At 39.8% G+C, this 11,041-nt stretch overlaps 2 pseudogenes; both read left to right on the top strand.

Moving 5' to 3' along the window:
* Nucleotides 1–253: 253 nt before the first annotated feature.
* On the top strand, nucleotides 254–911 carry LOC106747946 (annotated as a pseudogene).
* An 83-nt stretch (nucleotides 912–994) lies between these two features.
* On the top strand, nucleotides 995–3,344 carry LOC106747948 (annotated as a pseudogene).
* Nucleotides 3,345–11,041: the final 7,697 nt, after the last annotated feature.

The following is an 11,041-nucleotide window of genomic DNA, read 5'->3' as shown; positions in this document are numbered from 1 at the left end:
ACTCCTTTTATATACTAATAAAATTTTTGTTGTATAAAAATGCATCTTAACATTATGCTAATTAGGATACAAACAATATATAAAAATATGTTTGCTTGGGTAAATAATAGATATCTGCTAAATGATAGATATCTGCTCAAGCAACAAATTTTTTTCTGTGCAGTTGTATAATGAAGAATTAACGGAAGACAGCAAGGAATTTCTTCAAGAAGTAATTTAAGACAAATATAATCTACCTCATGTGGAACTCGGAATGAATCCTTCTTCTTTGGAATTATTTCCGATTGAGACAGTCACAAAGTGGAGGCCTGGCACGGGAGACGGACTGGTTTGATAGGTAAAAAAATTGGAGTTTATCCATTATGGATAAAGAATGATACGAGGTTTCCATCAACATTATTTCAGGTAACTAGAGTACATTTGACTCTTAGTACATGGAAGCATCATCTTAATCTTAAACTTATCTTGCCATATTCCACACTTTTATACAGGTAATCGATAATAAAGTGGTGAAATATATGCCAACAGAAGAATTCTACCTCGTGATAGGTAAGAAACCGACTCGGGTGTCTTATTGTAGGCGCCGAAAATATAGATCCACAATTGGTAATTGACTACATTTGGCATGTGTTCCTTCACTGACTTACTAATAGGTTTGTTACCGATTTTCCCTTCGTACAGGTCACTAAAGAATACAGCGGTGTATTTAAGGATTCAAAAGTTATACCGAAGAGAATACTGAGAAAGTTTGTGATATCTCCAACAGCGGCTTTACAACCAGGTACTCCTTTATTTGCTTCGCACTTCAAGTATAACGCAAAAATGAACAGAATAATATCAAATACACATGCGACGTTAATACCGATAGTTAATAGTAAATATCAATAAACAAAAAGGACATTGATTCACGTCGCGCGTTCATTTGCACTCAATCGGTATTCATTATTTCTGGTTTTGATTCTTTAAATATTAAGATCTGTCTTTTTTTAAAGTAAAATCTGTTCAGCAATTGCATGTTCTTCTTTTAGTGCCATACCTGTGTCCAGGCATAGGCAACCTCTTTCATATGCCTGGTGCGCACATTGATTATACACAAGCATATGGAACATACAATTTAACGCCGATTCCGAACGGCAGCGTTTTTAGAGAAGTTATATTAGGCAAGGATACTTTCGGTGGTTTGCCATCGTCTTGCAAGAGTAGATGCGAGCGTAAATATTTTGGCTTCTGCCGGAATCGAGCCCGGGACCGTTGGCATAGTAGACTAGAACAAAATGTTATACGAGGAGGATCAAACAGTGACAAATTTGTGTTTGTTGCCGAATATGTTCTGAAATTTCGAAAAGCTGTTGATAGAGGGTCTATCATTTAGGATATACATTTGCAAAAGTGGACAGTAGAAGCAGAAAAGCAAATGGGTTTTGCTTCATTTATAACAGGGAATTAGTGGTTTTGGAATTTTAAAAAAATACACCATATTACATCATGTAAAATAACAGCGTTTAAAATACGGACTTTTTACGGATCTTATCTGATCGCAAGTCAAACTGCAGAGAAATTTGTATAAGAACAAGATAACCACATTTCAATGTAATTGGCGAAGGATCAACTTATAATGCGAATGAACTTAGAATGGTTTTAGTTTAGAAATATATTCTGGAAGTATCTTAATTAATATAGGAGTAAAGACTGTCAAGGCTATTATCTAACCTTTATCTTTTATGACTGCAGTCTTATCTTCTATCACAGCTATACTGGCATACTCTTATGCCAATTACATCTGCAGATGGATATCTAATTTCTTCTCCGTATAAAGTATTAGAAGAATCTACAGAAATATATGTGCCATAAATAGAACAAACCTTTTTCAGACCGGTTAATATTTATATTTCGGCTTCAAGATCAAAGAAACTCACATGATAACATTTCAAAAATTGGTTCAAAGAAGTTTTCTTACGAAATACTGGGCGCAAAAGTCTGTTACTGTTTGCTGCATGGATACTGTCTGAAACAATTTGAAGCATTTATACCAAAAGATAAGCAAATGAAGATTTTAACAATACCAAAAAAACCGTTTTAATATGAGGGCAAATCAATTAGTATAGTATGTTTGAAGGCAGGCGGCGTTGCTGATGCTGTTTGACATTACCATCGTGTACTACGATTTTTCAAACAACATCATTCAAACTTTCAGAGAGTTTCATGCGATAGTTTTGATTAGACAGCAATTCGTAATGACCGTTTTTGATATTTTTCGATACCATGGAAAAAGAACAATATTGATCCGTGATTCGATTTTTATTTATTGATTGAAAAACATGCGAAGAAATAAAAACGAATTTTAATGCTTTTTATGGGAACTCTTCACCATCTATGACAACCGTGAAGTATTGGTTTAACGAATTCAAACGTGGTCGTTCATCTGTTTTTGATGAGGAGCGCCCAGGCCACCCTGCAGACATGGTTACTGAAGAAATTTTTAAAAAGATCTACGACATAATTCTCGTTGATCGCTGAACGAAAGTACGTGAGGCAGAGGCCGTAGGCGTGTCATACGGAACGGCATTCAATATTTTGCATGATAACTTGGGAACGAAAGACCTGTTGACCCGATGGGTGCCGCAATTGCTTAAGGTGGACAACAACCGGATGCGGTTATCAGTTTCGAAGTAGTGTTTGGAGCTGTTTAAGCGCAATCCATAGGAGTTTTTGTATCAAGTCATACCGTTTATAAAACATGGATCCATCACTATATACCGGAGACTAAGGAACAGTCAAAATAGTGGACCTCACTCGGCGAACCTGCTTCGAAGAAGGCCAAGACGATCTCATCGGCCGGAAAGGTGATGGCCATTCTTTTTTAGGACGTGCAAAGCATGATTTCTGTCGACTATTTGAAGAAGGGGAAGCTATCACGGGCAGTACTATGCTGATTTATTGGATCGATTCGATATTGAATTAAAAAGAACGGACTCATTTGGCAAAAAAAGTGTTGTTCCACCACGACAATGCACAGGCTCATTTCTCCGCAGTCGCCTTAGCCAAGTTGGTTGAATTGCGCGAGGAATTGTTGCCACATCTACCGTTCTCTCCGGATTTGGCTCCCTGCGACTTCTTTCTGTCTTCAAACTTGAAAAAATGGCTTGTTGGAAAGAGATTCACGTCGAATGAAGCCATCGCCGAAGGAGATGCCCATTTTGCAGATTTCAACAAATCATATTTTTCAGAAGCGTTAAAAAATGGCAGCAACATTGAGAAATATGTGTTCCAAAAGGTGATTACGTTAAAAAATAAATACAATTATTATGAACAACGTGTCTTCATTACTAACATGGGTACTTATTGATTTGCCTTCGTATAGTCTTTAGATTATTTGGTTTTAAAATTTGGAAGCATTTTGTTCAAAGCTTATTTGACTTAGCCTTACTCTACATTATCTCTACATAATACAATTATCATAAAAATTTATATTTACGTAATAATATAATAATACTTCAATTTTGGGTACATAAGTTTTTTCTCCAAGATTTTGAAATGTATTTAGATATACTTGGTATAAAAGTGATTATTTATTAATACGAGCTTAAAATTATAAGAATCCAGTCATTTTATATTATTTTAAAGAAGAAAAATTTGTAATTAATAAAGATAATTTTTGCGATTATGATCTTGTAAATAAATCTGCCTATATCTATATCTATTACAAGAATTGAAAGAAGAAATAAGATGAAGAAGAGAAGCACGCCGTCATTAAACGGCACAGTGAAAGCATAAGTCTAGAACTGATAGAGCATGCATACATTGAGACGATGCAAATTTTCGCTCGTCACTCAAGCCGTAGCCTGCCCGAGGAGGAGCCGGAAACTCGCGCCTTCTTATGAGAGAAGGCGACCGAATTTATTAATTTTGTTTTTTGTACACCATTAGTGCAGGAGACGCGACCCGCGGCTACTATAGACTTTTTTTTGAGTGTAAGAAAACCCATGAGTTAGAACACCAGACGGAAGGAGACAGAAAGGAATCGGAACAGTCGGGAGGATGCTGGACGGCGGCTAGAGCGACGCGTGGGAGAACGCAGGGAGATCTCCCCGGACGGACGACTGGCGACCGATAGCGGGATGTCTACCTTGCGCTAAGAAAGTCGCAAGTTTCCGCGACCCGGTCGTAGAGCATGTAAGGAAGGATCCCTTTGAAAGCGCGCCCGGGAGCCCTGTTGAACTACTGCAAACCCAAGAGCTGCCGATAGTCATCCCGGGGAAGAGCAAAAGTGTGCACCGTAAAGACAACATCAGACGTGAAGCTCCCGCGAGTACCCTTGACGTGCGTGATCTAGCCGGGAAAATCGGCGTGCCGACAATGGGATGCCGCATCGATAGGCATGATGGATCCGTGCAACGGCTGCCTCCTGCGCTAAAGGAACCCAGTGACGGGGCCCTGCTCGACACACAGTGCGGCCCGACGGCGAACGAAGCAGACGTCCCAACTCGAAAGCGAGCGAGCGAAGCTGCCAAAATATCGGGACGAGTCCTGAGGAGAAACGAACTTCAGGCAACGAGTGGGTGAGAAAGAAAATCATTGTACAACCGCGGGGAAGAAAAGTATTAGAGTTGCGTTGTAATTTCGAGTTAGTTGCCGTCGCTTCTCGGCGGCATAGGCGCGATAAGGGAACCGGGAATTCGAACTCGTTGGAGGTTCGTGGCGCCCTGAAGGTTGGATCGCACGGACTTACGAGATTTTGAGGCCACGTCGCAGGGCGACAAGGGCCGTGCTTGTGAGGGTCTCGAGAGTAGAATTCCGGACACCCGGACGCCCAACAGAAAACCTGGCGAAATTCGTGTAACGACGGACAAGAGAGCTGCCGGTTAAACGACGCGCGTTATCATACCTGCCGTCAAGCGGCTCAGAACCGCCACCTAAAACTACTCGCGGAACAGCTCAGGCAATAGATCGCTCTCTTTTAAATTTGTTTCGGAATCTCTTGGGATGATAAAGTTAGTCGTGTATCCTTGAAGGACACAGACTAACTAACGAGTATGATTACAATGGCACACCGTATAATCGAGTATCTGTAGGATTAAGTAATTATCTGCCTTAGAATTCAACAGAATTAAAGTGTTATTATTTTACTGTTAACCTGTCTCTAAATTATTACCTCTCCCGTCTTTTCTCCAACGTGCCCGCGGAATAGAGGAAGAACGTGTAAGAACCGCAACGCTCTACCAAGAGGAATAGCGAGGGATTCGACTCGCCTTTAGAGAAATAAAACTCAGCTAGCTGAGATGATCAGTCCTCTGCCGCACGAATGCGAGAGCGCAGGATTCCTGCAACTAACACAGACGCGAACTGCGGTGACAACATATATAAATAAGTTTTTATTTATTTTTTGAAAATAAGTTTTTAAAATGTTAGTCTATTATATATGGTTTAATTAGGTATAAAATAATCTTTTATTTTACTGCAAAATAAATCTCAGGTATTTAAAAAATATGTGCGTGTGGGGATATTTCGAAAAATATGAAATTTTCGAGAAATCTTAGAATGCCGTCAGAAAGTAATGTCGAAGCTATAAAATATTTCTCTAAAATATTTTGTCATATCTTTAATAGTTCGGATAATATTCCGATATAAATCTAAGTACTGGTTTTCCTTCAAAGGATTATTTTTACCCCTAAAACCGATTTCGAACACCAACAAAAATTTTTTAGTTATTAAGTTTGCCTGTTCTATAATTCTGTAAAGTTTAAAATTTTTTAAATTGTTGTAAGCTCAACGACGAAGTATGTCGATGACCATAAACGGAGCCGCGTCTCCGAATTGCCAAACATCTCTATGCGGAAATGCAAACTAGCATTGTTGTAATAGAAATATCGAAATCAGGATGGTTAGTGTCCTCATTTAGATGACGCTGACACATCAACACCGTCTCCTCTGATTGAGACATAGGAAGAGGATAATAGGGGACGTGAAACAGGCGCGAGCGTGATATTGTATCGGACGATCAAGAAATAAATACAAGTTCAGTTTTTTTTCAATCAAAAGACACTTTATAATCAACCGCGCCTCATCACCTCCTCCCGCTCTATCGCACTGTAAAGGCACCCCACATTACCTGCGACGTTACGGACGCGCAACAAATCTCGTGGCAGCGTATTGGGATCTACCTTCCAACAACAGCTTGTAACAGAAAAAGGAGAAGGATTCTGTGAAAATAGCAATTGCAAGTAACAGAGTGGTGAGCAACAAATCTTGGAACGATCAAAGAGTGGAACGGAAAACTACGTGGCAACCTGGACCAGAAACGGACGTCATAGCTACGACCACCTACAAGGACCAACCACGATAGCAGAGGAGGCGACGAAGCAGTAAAGGCAGCAGAAACGACCTACCTCAACGCAGCGATCAGCGCTAGGCAACTCGGCGCCGGACAATCGGAGCACCAATAACGAACTGTGCGAGAACGAGATAACGCAACCCATCGGCATGCGTTCCGTCTTCTTAAAGTAAGTCCTAATCTATTATACAAAAGCGCCCACACCTACATACACAAGTGAGCAGCCAAACCGTGCGCGTGAATGTCTGAGAGTAGTAATATATCGCGTAACCCGTGCAAGAACAGATCCTGGCTGCATAGCGCACCTGCGGAAAATATACTAAGACAACCAGCCGAACGAGTAAATCAGAAATTCGATAACGTACTAAATAGCAGTGCGCAAAATATACGAGAAGAAATATAAGACGCGCTAGCTGTACTTGAAGATTCAAACGAAGAATAGCCCCCGATACACGTCGTAACAGAACGCGAATTTCCGTTGAATGAAATCTATGATAGTATATTGCCAGTAACTTCACACGTTAGGCGACAAAGAAACTTGTCGAGTAATAGTACCACTACTTTCGTGTCAGACACAGGAGAATTTTCTTTAACTTCCTACGACGATAGCGTTTTTGACCCGAGCGAAGTACTTGATAACTTAAATATGGACAGGCGTACAGAACAAGATGTACCTCATATTTATGGCCCCGCAATAGATTTGGAAATTGATAGATTACGAACCACCGTCGCGCAGCGTACAAACGGTAACATAGAGGAAAACCCCTTAACAAGAGGCAATAGGGGATTAGAACGTGACTTCCTAGTGCAAGTCTTAATAGGTCAGATACAAAACTTCACTACCCGCGTAGCCGCATTAGACAAGAAGTTTAACGTACTACAACAGAATAACACGGAAAAGTTTACTTACATAAGAAGGCCCACTGCAACGGGGCTCTGGAACAGAGACAGAACGTACAACCACATACTGACACAAGATCCCTTCTCAGAAGACAGTCACGCGTTGAATTCGTTTATAACCGACAACGAATAAAGGAGGCTAGGGCTTGATTCCGACTTTCGATGGCTCCAGTGAAGAGAGTTTTAAGGAACTTTTACGCGCCTGCAATTACGCCTACGGTTTAATACACTCCTCGGAGGAAATCGCATTAACTATGGCAATAACCTGCACAAAATTGAAGGGATAGGCCATGACGGAGATAGAAAACCGAGATGTAACAACTTATCGACAATTGAAAGAAATACTTGAGGCTTACTATTCGAGAAAAAGGTTAACTACACGGTTACAAGGCGAATTTAATTTTTTACGGCAGAAGCCCGGAGAAGACGCGCGAGACTACGGAAAGAGAGTTGATAGACTAGCAGAATTAATTGAGTCAGCCACTGAAAGTACATGTACACCCCGGTAGAAAAAAGAACAATACACGAATACATAAAATCCCAAGCACTAATAAATTTCCAACTCGAGCTAAATGATAAGCTGCAAACCATAGGACGATCCCGAGCTCCCGCTACACTAGCAGAAGTAATCGCCGGAGCTATGGAGGAAGAAAAGGTAAAAGGGCTAACGAATCACTATAACAATCGGGAAACTGTACTCCCATATAATAGTCGATCGACGACATATCCGCTCGCCCGAGAAAACGCTAGACCTCCGATGTGTCATAAATGCGGCAAAATAGGACATCTAGGGAAAAATTGCCGTACCAGCCGTTACGCGAACCGATTTACCCTACCAACAATGAGTGAACGCCCTCGCATAAACGCGATGGAGAAATAATGTACACGATGGAGAAATTTGTACAATGAAGGGAAAAATAAAAATGAGAGGCAAAAACGAGAAAATAAAACACAAAGTGCTCAAGTATTCCAAATCAATCAAGTGAGGAAGGCAAAGCAAACACACGGAGGACTGGACTTAGTAATATTCCCGATATACGAACCCAAACGAGGAAAAATTCTGCTCTTATTGGATACCGGCTCGTCAATTAGTTTTGTAAATTGCCTGGTAAAACCAAACAATTATACATATAACGTGAGCGTCATAAATACTACGGAGAATGCAACTGAAATAGCCACCCCGTATGTAACCTTAGAAGAAACTTCGCATGCTAACGAGAAGGAAATAAATCTAATAAATACAAGACAGAAACAGGGATACATGGTGGAAACGCAATTTAAAAAATTAAAGTAACAATTACGCCTGCAACATTTAAACTATTCGGTTGCCCGAAAAGTAATTGCCAATGGCTCCAATAGATGGCTTTAAGCGTCTGTTTGAATGTCTTCTATCAATATTATGATTTTTTTCTTTTGACGTTTGTAAGCTGTCACTCTTAGTTGACTTTAGAAGCAAATTACACATGTTTTTGTTAAAAATTGTTAGTTTGGCGTCAGTTTTAGTATGGAGTCCAATAACGAGCATTTTCGTCATATTTTACTTTTTTATTTCCGCAAAAGAAAAAACGCAGCGCAGGCTGCTAAAAAGTTACGTGATGTATATGGCGAGGAAGCCTTAAAAGAAAGACAGTGCCACAATTGGTTTGATAAGTTCCGTTCTGGAGATTTTTCACTCAAAGATGAACAACGTTCAGGTCGGCCATTGCAAGCTGATGATGACCAAATCAAAGCCATAATCGAGTTGGATCGTCATATATTTAAGCGAGAGATTGGAGACAAGTTGAAAATACCAAAATCAACAATCCACGATCATATAAAACGTCTTAGATTCGTTAAAAAGCTTGATATTTGGGTACCGCATGAATTGAAAGAAATTCATTTAACAAAGCGTATCAATGCTTGCGATTCTCATGTCAAACGCAATGAATTCGATCCTTTTTTGAAGTGAATAATTACTGGTGCTGAAAAATGGATTGTTTACGATAATATTAAGCGAAAACGTTCATGGTCCAAACGTGATGAGCCATTACAAACCACCTCGAAAGCTGATATTCGCCAAAAGAAGATTTTGCTATCAATTTGGTGGGATTGGAAGGGTGTGGTATTTTTTGAGCTCCTTCCAAGGAACCGAACCACCAATACGGATGTCTACTGTCAGCAACTGAACAAACTGAATGCAGCGATTAAAGAAAAACGGCCAGAATTGGTCAATCGTAAGGGCGTTATCTTCCACCAGGACAACGCTAGGCCACACACATCTTTGGTCACTCGCCAAAAATTAATGGAGCTTGGTTGGAAATTGATGTTACATCCACCATATAGCCCTGACATTGCGCCGTCAGATTACTATTTATTTCAATCCTAGCAGAACTACTTGGATGGTAAAACTTTTAAGGATGATGAAGCTGTGAAATCGTACTTGGATCAATGTTTTGCCGATAAAAACCAGAAGTTCTACGAGCGTGGAATTATGAAGTTGCCAGAAAGATGGCAAAAGGTCATCGAACAAAATGGAAAATATGTCAGTGATTAATTAATTTTTAATTGTTCATTCTATGCACAAAAAAAATTGTATTTTATTTCTATGAAAAAATCGGCAATTACTTTTCGGGCAACCCAATATAAAGAGCGAAAAACCATACACACAATTTGTGAGGACTTCAGCGATGTATTCTTTCTCGAAGGAGATTATCTCACGCATACTATAACGGTGAAGCATCGTATTGCTACTCGAGGTAATGTAACACAGGTAAATATAAAACCGTATCGTTTGGCCGAGAAGCATAAGCAAGAAGTGGATCGACAGGTGCCGATATCTTTCGTCCCAGCACTAGCCAATGGAATACTCCCCTATTGGTAGTGCCGAAGAAAACTGACACGACCGGAAAAACCAAATTGCGAGTCGTGATCGATTTTAGAAAATTAAATGATTTAACAGTGGGAAATTCTTTCCTGCTACCAAACATAAATGATATCCTAGACCAACCCGGAGACGCAAAATATTTTTCTACACTAGACTTAGCGTCAAGTTATCATCAAATCCCAATGAGCAAACAAGATAAACATAAAACGGCATTCTCAACACCCACAGGACATTTCGAATTCAACCGAATGCCTTTCGGGTTAAAAAACGCACCAGCAACCTTTCAGCGGCTAATGAATACAGTATTAGCAGGACTACAAGGTATAAAATGCCTAGTATATCTAAACGACATCGTCATCTATGGGTCCAGCCTGGAGGACTATAACAAAAAAATTAATCACAGTATTAAAGAGGTTGCGCCAGAGTAATTTAAAATTACAACCTGACAAATGTAATTTCTTACGAAAGAAAGTTACGTACCTGGGGCATATAATTTTAGAAAAAGTAATTTTACCTGATCCACCAAAATTAGAAGCAGTACGCATGTTCCCAGTTCCGAAAAAGGTCAAAGATATAGAATCTTTTATAGGCTTAGCAGGATACTACCGACGGTATATAGAAAATTTTTCTAAGATAGCGTGCCCTCTAACAAAATTAACAAAAAAAGGAAAACCATTTAAATGGGGAAAAGAACAAGAACATGCTTTCATAACTTTAAAGGAAAAATTGACAACCGCTCCCGTACTAAAATATTCGGAATTCGACAAAGAATTTATCATCACCACCGACGCTTCGGATTTCGCGATAGGAGCTATATTGTCATATGGGCCGATAGGGAAATACAACCCTGCAGCTTACGCTAGCCACGTATTATCTCGCGCAGAACAAAATTACAGTATTACAGAAAAAGAACTGCTAGCAATAGTATGGGCAGTGCAACATTTTCG

The sequence above is a fragment of the Dinoponera quadriceps genome, unplaced genomic scaffold (genome assembly GCF_001313825.1).
Source record: "Dinoponera quadriceps isolate SergipeBrazil2010 unplaced genomic scaffold, ASM131382v1 scaffold2664, whole genome shotgun sequence".
Taxonomy (NCBI): Eukaryota; Metazoa; Arthropoda; class Insecta; order Hymenoptera; family Formicidae; genus Dinoponera; species Dinoponera quadriceps.
This window is presented reverse-complemented; position numbering and strand designations above follow the sequence as displayed.